General features: G+C 40.6%; 1 protein-coding gene across 1 annotated transcript in view; it reads right to left on the bottom strand.

Moving 5' to 3' along the window:
• MIDEAS (mitotic deacetylase associated SANT domain protein) overlaps nt 1-431 on the bottom strand; it is a 56,030-nt gene extending 55,599 nt beyond the window's left edge. The window contains exon 1 of the mRNA XM_074584706.1: nt 204-431. The gene's annotated coding sequence lies outside the window, so the exon portion shown is untranslated. The remainder of the gene's footprint in view (nt 1-203) is intronic.
• Between the last annotated feature and the right edge of the window lie 11,662 nt (nt 432-12,093).

Here is a 12,093-nt window from a genome sequence, read left to right as displayed (position 1 = left end):
GTACTTTTCCCTCCTCATCCTGCAGCCACAAAGCAAGCAATACCCCCTCCGCCCCCCCCTTAAAAAAAAAAAGCAGCCCCAGGAAAGGTACCCCCTCTCCAAAATGGCAGGAAAACGGAAGCAAATCGTGCGGAAAAAAAAAAAAATAATAATAACAATAAACCCGCGGAAAAGAGGAGAGGGAAGAAAACGTGCTTGCTCACCTGTGAAGCGAGGCACGGCGGGCGCCCACGGGGGGACGCGGAGCAGCAATCACCAAAGAGGGGGGGAAAGAAGAAGGAGGGGGAAGAAAAAAAAAGCCCCAAACTTTGTTTCTTTCTCTGCGGGACTCAGGGAAAGCGTCACTTCCTAGTGCGGTAAGCGGGGAGGCTCCCGGGCCCGGGCTCCTCAACTCCTCCTCCTCCCGCCTTCTTCTTCTTCTTCTTCCTCCTCCTCCTCCTCCTCCTCCCCCCCCCCCCGCCACAGGCAGCAGCCCCGCCGATCCGCAGCCTCTTCCCGGCACCGGCCTGCCCCCCCCCCGGCCTTTTTCACAGATCTTGGCTTGACCTTCTCTGCTTGGCTTTGGCTGCCGTTTGCAGGGAAGCAGGGGAAATCCCCAACGAGTCAGGGGCGGGGAGGGAGTTTGCAGCACTGATTTGGAAGCCAAGCCCTGCAAAACACTGGCCGTGTTCAACACCTGGCAAAACTCGCCAGTTTGAGGCCCCGAGTTGGGCGCCAGCCTCTCCGTCTGCGTGATCAGGCTTCCTGGCCCTCCTCTCTAAAGAAAAACAAACAAACTAAAAGCTTTTTGTTTTTAAGGAAACGCTTGCACCAGAGGAAACCACGGGTTTCTTTTTCCCCTCTTTTTGGTCCCTTTTTTCACAGCTTTTTCTGAAGAAAAAGTGGAAAAACAGGGAAGGGAGAAAGGAGTTGTATCATGATACAAATGCTCAGGTCATCTCTATACTGCTGGCTGTTTTACCAAACACCTGACATTTACTTTCACAAGAACACATACTGCTGAGGTTTCAAAAACATCCAGCTCCTCTACTGGAATATGGCTTCCTCTGTCGCCGTGGTCCGAGAGTAAAAAACAGAGTGTTCTGTCAAATGCAGGCACGCTACTCCTCTTAAGGCAGGAAATCAAGAAGCTGCTTCGTCATTGCTCCCCCTGTAGACTGCTCTAATGCTCCAGTTTGTTCACAACCAACGAAACTTTCAGAATATGAAATAACATTTAGGCAGCATTTCACATATCAGACGCCCATTCAGTGAAACATGCCAAGCAACACAAAAATGCCAAACATTTTTCCCCAACACGCAGCCAGCCACGTGTTTACCTTCATGCAGGCTTAGCTCATTCAGTGCATGCAGTAGCATAGCTTTTTTTTTTTTTTTTTCCCCAGGCCAGCTGGACAGTTTCCCTTCCAGCACGTATTGCTTTATAGACTGAAATATAGAAGTCATTTTTGCACTGCTCACTCTAGTTTGCATTTCTTTCCCAATAGTTCCTGGCTTCTATGCAGAAATTTTTACCAGGGAAGCTGAAGGTGCACTGAAACAGAAGCCCAGAGAAGTGACTTACCCGTGACTACAGAACGTACCTGATGCGTAACCAGGTTTCTCTGATGAGTCCCAGGTCAGTAGTCTAATTACCACACCCAATGTTTTCCTGTCACGGTGCAGAGAATAACAGTGAGACACATGGAAGTGAGGAGCGAATTAGTAGCCACAGGTACTACTGGTAAAGGTTTTTTTTCATTCACAACCAAAGGTATCATTTGATGCAACACTGTCTCAAGAGGACATTCAAGGAAAACTCCTCTATACTATCCTTAATGCATTTGCTCTTCTAAACTCCTGAATAGACGGGAGCAATAGGTCAATAACTGTTTAAATCAATACAGAAGGAATGTTCACAGCTGTTCACAAATTTGCTAATATGTAAAGCAAACTTAAATAACTGAACATATAATGACTAAAACTGAAGTCAAAGGCATACAACCCATTAGTTTAATTTGCCCTGATAAAGACTGAAAAGACAGATTCCATAAACTGGAGTTATTTCCTTCTCTGTTATAAGATGTTAGGCAATCAGTGCCTCCCATGAAGCACATCAGATATTGCTAAGATTGAAATTGCTTATCTCAGCTTTCATTGGGGAAAAAAAATCCAAAACCCCACCACTCTTCTATCACTGTAAATCATTTTGTAACAGCAAAACATAGTTCTTCCTTCCAGCCAGAACAAACGCATGTTTTACTTCACCTGTTTGGAGTTTGGGAAGCAAAATGATGAGCAATGTCTCACGTTTCACAATACATAATCATGTAAAAGCAACAGACAGTGGCAGAAACGTCATCATCTGTCTACAGAAGCTAACATTGGGCAGGTGCGGGAGGATGCTTTCTACCCTTGTCTAGGAGACATTTTGACATTGTTGTTTTTTGATAGTTACCTCCTAAATAATGTATAAGGTAGATAGGAATACTTCTTTACTGAGCCAAAGACAACACAGCAAGCACAAGGACAAAGCTGAAACACACTGTAAGATGCAAAATCTCCAGGAAAGGATGGTACTTCTTCCTAAACATACCACATGGGGTAAGAACAAAAACGGGCCAGTATTCTGGTACACCAGCCAGTTTATAGATCGGAAATAGAAGAAGCACGCTTCAAAGACACCATGGCACGAGTGCTTACTGAGCAATAAACAGTTTTATGAAGTGTTTTGTAAAGATTTTGCCACTCTTCAATTGTTTCTGTTCCTTGTGTTGTGCAGTCTTTACGTCTCCTCCAGAACCAGACATCATAATTTTTCTTCCTTGCAGTAGCAGCTTTTGCTATGCTTTTTTAAAAATTGTTTTTCTTTCTCCTTTTCTCAGCATATGCTGAGACTGCATGGAGGCTGCACTTCCGTCAGTTTTACAGTAACAAAATTCAATACACATATATTCCCTGCTATGTCATTATTTTATTACTACGTTGAAGAAGGAGATTGGAAGATTTCCTAGCTATCACCATATAAAATCTTAGGTTTCTGTGGCTTGTACAGACACATCTTGGGCTGTAACAACATCGACTCATTTCATTAATAAACTAGATTGCACTGAGTCAGAATTTGGATTAAAGACTACGCTTTGCATACTCAACGTTTGCAAAACTGGGACATAGGCTCAGTAGGTGGCACTCTTTTCACCAAGTCAGAGCAGAGCCAATGCCCCGGCCTCTTTCCAGCTGTCATGAGTTGAACTAGTGCCCCAGCATTATGGGAGACAGCATGGAGCTATTAGTTCTCCCTGAAATTAAGTGTAAAATGAAGGTCTTAATCACTATAGCTAGTAAGAAAATAATTACACCCTTTGAAATAGAAGTTTCAGATTCCAGTGAGCCTAAAACTTCCATCTCATAATCACACTGAAATTTCCCCTAAAATTTCCACTGAACGCGCTATTTTTCTTCAAAAATTAATGACAGCATAAAACAGTAATTAATAGCTGCAGTGTTCATCCCACAAACATATTCAACGTTTGAGGGCAGGGCTGCCCCTAGACAAGCTGGAGAATGGACCGACAGGAACCACGTGAAGTTCAACACAGATTAATGCAAAGCCCTGCACTTTGGCTGGACTAACCTTCTGCCTCAGCAGGCCACTCAGCACCACCAAATAAGATCTGGAGGTCCTGGTGGACACTGGGAGAAACACCAGCCAGCAGAGAAGGCTAACAGCATCCTGGGCTGTATAAAGAAAAGCACGGCTAGGTTAAGGGAAATTATTATTCCTCTTTACTCACCATTTGTTAGACTGCATCTGGAATACTGTGTCCACTTCTGGGCACCCCAGTACAAGAAATATGTTGATAAACGTCAGACAGTAGAAAGCCAAGATTTTCAGGGGCTGGAACAGACATTCCTGCACAGAGAGGCTGAGGGAAACTGGGCTTGTCTAGCGTGGAAAGGAGAACAGGTAGGAGAGACTTAATACCAGCCTTCCAGTAGCTACAAGACTAGATCTTTTCCCACAAGAGAAGGCAAAGCCAGACTCTTTATTGAGGTGCACAGTGGGAGAAAGACAATGGCCATAAATTGAAAGAGTGGCTGTTCCAACCACGTAGAGAGGATAGTGAAGCAATGCAACAGGTTGTGGAATTTCCTTTCTTGGAAGTTTCCACTATCTGACAAAGAAAGCCCTGAGCAACATGGTCTAAATTCAGCGTTGACCCTGCTTTAAGCAGAAGGTTGAACTGGTGACCTCCCAAAATCCCCACCAATCTGAGTGATTCTATAATTCAAGAAGCAAAGCCCCTTACCTCACATAAGAGGAGGCTAAATGAAATGATAGTAAAATAGTTTGAAAAAAAAACCCTTATAGGAAAATCAAGTGATTGTATGTGTTTGGGGTTGGTTGGGCTTTAGTTTTGAGGTTATGAATTTAGAACACCATCAGCATAAATACAAAGGAACCCATACCCTCATAGTCAGCATTTTTTCAGCTGCGTGATTACAGGAGAAAATGCTTATAAAAATGATTTTTTTCTTCTTATACAAGATTAATTATTCCGTACTACAGAGATATTTGAATTTCCCCAGTATCAATGTCTCTCCCATCTTTGTCAGAATTAAAATGAAACACTCAAGATGTTACATTTGAAATATTAATTATTCTAGGGTACAGCTTCTTTTGCGAAACTTGATGAAGTCAGATAAAATGTTTGGAAAGAAGGGGTTTGCCTTTTTTTAAAAAAGTTTGCAAAAGGAAAAAGAAAATCTTGCATATTTATTTTACTCTTCATATCTGAGTTTAAAATTAAAACATTGAGTTTGCTTTACTAACTTGAGCAAGAATCAGCTTCTTTGATCAACTCTGGGAAAAATGCATGTGTTTATTTATAGAGCATGTGTGTGTAAATACATATGTATACACACACACGAAGTGTCATGAGCTGGCTCCCTGAGAACCAGGATGAGACCTTGCTATGCGAAGGAAAAGGAGGGACACTGTGGTTGAGAAAAGAAACCACATGTAAAAGAAAAAAAGTTACTCACATATTGCTTAAACAGTACTGAAAGAAGCTCAGACACCATGGCGAGAAAGACAGCATAAGAATCTATGAAGTACGGAATTATATGGCATGCTGAAAACCAGGACTGCTGAAACTTTCTTCTTCACTGGGTTGTGTAGCCTTAAACACACCTTGCAGTCCTTTCTGCATTTACTATCACTTTTCCCAGAATCCCACATTCTTTCTTTGTTTGTTTTACAAACAATAGTCTATGGTAACATTATTCACTGTTTACAACTGAGAAAAAAAACAACATTTGGAAAAGCGAAGTGGTGAGCTGAAGACCACACAGAGGTTCAATAGCTGAGCTTTGGTTAGCTCAAAATGCTCAATTCCACATGGAAATTCATCTGTCACACTATACTTTTCCTGTATTTTAGGAGCTCAATCTACAGATTGTACCAAACTACAACATGCCCTCTCATCTAAGTATCGCTAATCTACACATACAACTATAGGACACCAAATGCTTCGTGCTGCTCAACTGGCTGAAGTGGCACAAGTCCTTCTGAGAATTAGGTTCAAATTACCTTAAGCAGGATGATTTTAAAAAAATTAAACACCACCTAAAATAAGACAATTTTCGAAAAGCTGGCTGTAAACTGCCTCTGATTATTTCTTAAATATTTAGAGATTATATTTTCTTACCTGCTGTGTGAGAGGAACTGTTAGAAAAGGAAATAATGAATATAGAACTCTGAAAAAAGCGCTGTAAATTCATTAGCTCTATGAATTATTAATATGCATACCTTGGAAAAAGTGCATAGACTAATAGCTCTCAACAACATCAGGAAAACTTCATATCAGTAGAAATACTGAAAAACACGGGGAATAAAAAGTACCAAGAACTGGTGGGCATACACATATTTTAATTCTAATACATGTTTTTAATGCTATAATCACTAAATGGTTTGAGGGCCACTATTATAACAGATTTCAATAAACCTTTCTGGAATTTACCTCTCATTATGCTTTCCAAGAGTGCAACATCTTTGAAAGGAACACATCTATTACCTTGACGTTTTGGAAGTTTGTAGACCTGCTTTCAGGAGCGCTTAACATCAATTCCAGCACCATATCAGTTTCACAGGGAACGCTTTATAAAATATGACAGTAGGTCTATAGTTTCTGTGAAATTCGTATGTTAAATTGTCAAGAACTCAAATGGATGGATTTTCTTTTTGGCAATAGATACTCTGATGAAGACAGAAGTGGAAGCCTGTTGGGGAGCACCAAGGGCTGGGGCTGCTCCCCGAGGGCCCAGGGTCAGGAGCCAAGGAGACTCTCAAGGTTGGCAGGGCAGGGCTGGTCCTACCACCCCCAGTGATGAAGCAGGACAGGCCAGGGGGGTGGCCCCCCAAACCCAGGGCATCAGGCTCCCCCGTGGGGGTGAGGCAGGGCTGAAGTTAAGCTGGGAAGACAAGTTCAGGGGTCTTACACAGAAGCAACTGGAGCAGATGCTTATTGTTTTACATTGTTACCAAGTCAATTATTCTACCCTAAAGCCTGTTTTCAACCACTGTAAATCAGAACTGATTCCACTAAAAGCAACGGTGCCATGGTCACATGAAACTGAGAAAGGAGAAACAGGGCTCCTGGCCTTCAGAAAGTCAAAGTGGAATATGCCTATATGATACTAAAATGGCATTCTTTCATATAGTTTGCTTTTAAAAAAGTTAATGAGAGTCTAATCGCAGATCTGCTGGCAAAAAATTAATGTAGAACACCATTTAGATAATAGTCCAAAGTATGCTTATAAATTGTTGGTCTTACAAATGCCAGATTCAACAGCACGTGCAAGAGTTTCAAATTTGCACGTCAAATGCCTGTTTCAACACCACGTGCAAGAGCCTCAGCCTAAAGCAGCACCCAAGCAACTACGGCAGACTGAGGCTTGTTTTCGCAAGTAGCTTCCACTAAGGCTTCTTCTATCTTTTTTTTCCCCCAGACAACCAGCTGCGCTTTCTTTCAGTTGGCTTTGAGCCCTGGCGGAGAAACAAACCCCCTAGAAGCACTGAGTCCCAGGAACAACAAGCCAACAAGAAAAAGAAATATTGAGAGCATTTACTGAAGAGTAACGTTCACAGCTTGACTGAATTTAGCATAATAACAGAAATAAAGACTGGAATTTGAAACTATGAGCTGCAATATTTTTCTGTCTGGGTGACCCTGCCCATGGCAGGGGGGTTGGAACTAGATGATCCCTAAGGTCCCTTCCAACCCAAACCATTCTGTGATTCTAACGCTACATACTAGGAATTATTTTTCTAGTTCCTTTAGAACTTTCTTTAATAGTCTGAGTAGACCAATTTCTTATTGAAGCATGGATCAGTAAATGAATTTGATCATTAGTCTACTTAATACCCTAAAGTGCTTTGGTTCCACTTATATTTCATTTTCAGATACTTTATATTCCTCACAGGTACACCAATATGAAGGCAATGCTCTCTCTTTCTCCTTTCTAGGGATAATACAATGAACATTCAGCTCTAAGATTGCTTGCCTGGGCTAAGGGTTTCTCATTTACGCCGGAAGTCACAGGTTGTACACACCACCTGAATAGTTCCTACATTGTCCAGCCCACTAACAGCAACTGCCAGATCAGAGGATAATGATTTAATATTTCCTTATGTCCCAGTGTTTGTCCCAGCTACTGACTAGGACTAATGACAACTGGAATAAAACAGCAATCCTGACGTTTCATGCTAAGAGTATCTTTGCACACATGCCTTCCCAGCAGCAGTGAATAGAGAAAACAGAAATGCAACTGAGTCACAGGAGTCCTTAGTACTTCTGTTCTTTCAAATGTGTCATCTAAAATGTAATGCTTTTTCAAATTACACAACTGATAATGCATTTGGAAATTTAAATTTTAAATGGCTTATGGTGAAAAAACAAAAGCTTTCAGTTCCTTACTGCATTTTTTTAAAAAAGCATTACTGCTGTCAAGCATCATTAAAAATAGTATCCCTTGCCAGAAAAAAATCTATTCATTCTATCCATTGCACACACAAAAAAAATCCCCAAATAAGGAAGAAACTCAGGCAGAGATGAAAATTTGCTAATAGGTTTATATAAATATAACAGTTCACGCCCACAAAAATAGGATTATTTTCCCTATTGACACCAAGGAACTACTCATAACTAGTGTTCTGTGGTATATAAATATCTGCAGGATTTGGAGCCTTGTTCACTATTTCTATCATGTATATTTTTGTGTACAATTTGTATATATCTATGTATATATGTGCATATATAGAAAAGCGTCTTTAAAGTCATCTCTTATGGAGAGCATCAACTAGGAACAACTCCAAGCTTCAGTAGGTGATATATTACAAATAGCAACCTCAAAGCCCATTTCAAATCATTTGACACTGACAATCATTCAAGGAGCTTTCAGCCCAAACAGGCTTCAGTGACAATGACTCAGTACCATCGCGATTAAATTGAAACATACACAGTATAAATCTAGGGGCAGGGGGGGAATCAGACAGCGAGCGTTCGCTAACATCAGGCTCCATAGGTAGCATGTGGTACTACTCTGTGTCTCATGGGGACTCATTCCTATTCCATCCCATAAATAAATTATAGAAGGGGAGGCAGAGGGGGGATATAAATCAATCACATGTCAGACACCAATATGTATAAATAAGATATATATGACAGATGTACTAAATACAGATGATAATCTGGAACTACGTAATTATGCACCTTGATGACCTTATCTGTCCCTCCTTAATCCTTCTTTGCTGACACTCCGTGCTTGCCTGTGCTGGCAGTTTCCATTGGTGCAAACCAGGCTGCAGAGTTTTTTCTGTCATCACTATTACACGGCAGTGTTGTTGGTGAATTGCTGTGCAGTTTTTATTCTTCTCGGATTCAGGAGCAAGTTACATCATATTGATTTTCATGCCTGGGCTCCAGAAGTATTTTGGCAGTCCTCCAAGCTGCCTTCCAATGCCAATTTGTGTCCTATCCCAACCAAGCTAGTCTGGTTATCTCTGTGATCTCTGAACACTCCTTAATTCTGTTATAAAGTACATAGCATGTTCGATAATACAGAAAATTAATTCAGTTCCTCTCTGTATGTTTTTTCATACAAATCTCATTATGGAATTTACACTTTTTCTCCCCCTGTTCTTTTTTTTTTAATAGAAACTTACCAATTATTGTTTTCTTGTCAATGGGAACCTTAAAAAGGCTTGTGCTCAAAGTCCAATGTACAACTAGAGTTATTTTGCAATATCTACATAGGGCATAAAATGCAATTTTGAAGCGCTAGCCCTAGCTAGGATGTGGTATTTCAAGGCAGGAATGCTTCCCAAATATGGATGTAGTTATATTATTATATTGTGTATATATATATATGTATATTATATTATATATGCATATTATATTATAGCATTTGAATTACCAGAAGTACACTAATAATGCTCAACAGAAAAGCATACCTTCATGGCTGTCACAAGATTGCTAGTCTGAAGAAAATGCTGCCAACAGGCAGCAACGACATCTTTTATCAATGCATTTCAGACATTTTGCATGTCCTCTTCAAACCCTTCCCTTCCTACAAACTAAGCAGGATCTTTCCTCCCTTGCAAAGGCATGCTCCTCCCTTATCTCCCCCCCGCTCCCGCAGAGTCTTCTCTAGCTCCTTGAAGCCATAGTGGACTGAGAAAGCAAAGGAAAAGAGATGGAGAAGGCTAATGTAACGGAGACCTACAGAGGAATAGACACAGGAATACACATGATCTATGAAGGCAACAATAGAAAAGGTATTCAAATACCAAGCAAGACCACTTACTCCAGCATTATGTATCTGCTGAATTTACCACAGCAGATGGTACATCTGCTATGGTAAATAGAGGACTTCCTAACAACGAAACGGTCACAATTCACTATGAAAGATGACTTTGTAACTGCAGGGTGGAGCTTTGTGATGCTGGAGGCACACATAGAAATCAACAGGCATATACAAAACCAGATAATGGAGTTGTTCCAGGAGCATATTCTGGAAAGCATTTTTTGTAAAAATTGTAACACTCTCCTACTGCATGCACTTCAGTCTTACAGCCACCAGCTGTGGTTTGAACGTCACCACCAGACCCTCAGCCACAATTCTTCCAGTCTGTTCCGGAGAACAGCATCCTGCGTTCATTTGCCCAACATTCAAACAAAATTCTGTCATGCCATTTCAGCTTCCAAAAAGTAGTAGTGGGAACTGTGAGAAAAGACTAATTATAGAAATTATGTAACAAGTTCACTTGGACAGCTCCTTGATTTGTAGGCCTCATCTCTCTAATTAGTCATCTATTGCTAATAAAATTTCTAATTAAAATATACAACGTTTGCCAGAACTATGATATAACCTATTTATTCCTGTCATTTAGCAGTCACAATTCTATTTAAAATTAACACAATTTGCAGTGTTTGCAAAGCCAGTAGCCACTAAGTGACTTAGAGGAGTATCCTGTTAATATTAGCTTTCATGGCACGCCACAGAAAGCTGCAGAAAGAACTAGGAAAGAAAGGCATCCAAACAAGATCTCATTTCCTCGGCAGATGTACAAACGATCTTCCCAAAATGCCCTTAGAGATCGTCATTTAGATAGTCTCATGTACTGCTCAGAAATGGCAGAAAGACTCTTGACTACTGCCTCTGCTAGATAAAACACAGTATGCAATTATAATTTGAAGCAGGTTTTGCTTGGTTGCCTCAGAACTTCCAGTTACCGATTGTTGATCAGCCTCTAAAAGACAACCCTCACTGTTATCCTCCAGTTGCTTAGCGGAGAGTCAAAACAGTTGTCATCTAAGTTTCATATGTCCAAAAAAATACATTATCACACATAATAAGGGCAAGCACAGCCTCCTAGAATACAGTCACTGACACTCTTTGTTCCTTCCAGGCCAGTTGTGCTTACTGATCCCTCTTCTTTTCCTTAGAGGAAACAGGTGAAAAATCTTTGCAAATTCTCATTTCCAGGCCAGTGGAATACAACAGCTGATTTGCCGATATCAAAATTGACTGATAACAACCAAGTGTTGTAAATCTCCAGAAGGGAATATCCACATTGCTGAATGGATGAGAAGCATTCTAATACCCAGCAGCTCTGAAAAAAACCCTGCACAGAGCTCCAAAAATATGCCTTTAGTTATCTTGAGACTTTGCAAGTCTACATAGTCCTCTTTTGGAAACCAATACTTGCTTTTCAGAAACAGCACTGCATAAATATGATGCTAGTGCAAGAAAAGTTCCTTCTGAAGCAATTTCTTCCTCGTTCATTTTCCTCCTTGTTCACACCTGCCTCTATTATTCAAGTATGAAAAAGAAATTAAATATGATGCAATATTCTATTAATATTAGGATTTCCCCATGTAGCACAGTCTATCACCCACTGCTGCCCCCTGCTCTGGTGAAGCAATCGGTAGCATTTTCAACAAATGGCGCTCATGTGTTTTCTGTCCTCAGTTCAGACAGAAACACTCGTCCTGACCATTTGCGGCCAGCAATCTTAAACCAAAGAAACATAACTTAGCATTGCTGTAAATGTGATTGTGCAAAGATCATTTTGTGTTCTGAATAAGTCATTTGGGCCTTTGTGAACACATTTCTTCCTTCCCCCCATTTTTCAGGGTGGTCTAATATCTTGGATATTCACATAATGCCCTTCTGAAGGACTGTTAGTAGAACCATTTTTTGTATAACTGGGAGATATCATTAAATGGAAATGGCATACAGAGTGATAAAGAAAGAAGTTTCCTCCACAGATGTGTATGCTTATCTAGCAGTGTGGTTCTAAAACAGAAGTTCCTCATTTCCTCAACTGTTCTGCAGCAAAGAATGGAAGGTGTGATCCTGATGTGATGATGCATAGTGAGAGGATAGTTTTCATCTACAATATGCTCAGGTCATTTATAAACATTAAATAAGTAGCTATACCAAATTGTAACTTCACCACATTTAATAATATAAAAGTTACTAGAACATCATCTGACCCTTTTTGATTGGATTTAAGAAACCGCCAGCAACAAACTAAAGACGACAGGA

Source organism: Larus michahellis, chromosome 4, assembly GCF_964199755.1.
Source record: "Larus michahellis chromosome 4, bLarMic1.1, whole genome shotgun sequence".
NCBI lineage: Eukaryota > Metazoa > Chordata > Aves > Charadriiformes > Laridae > Larus > Larus michahellis.
Note: the sequence above shows the minus strand (reverse complement) of the source record. Positions and strands in the feature narration are given on the sequence as shown.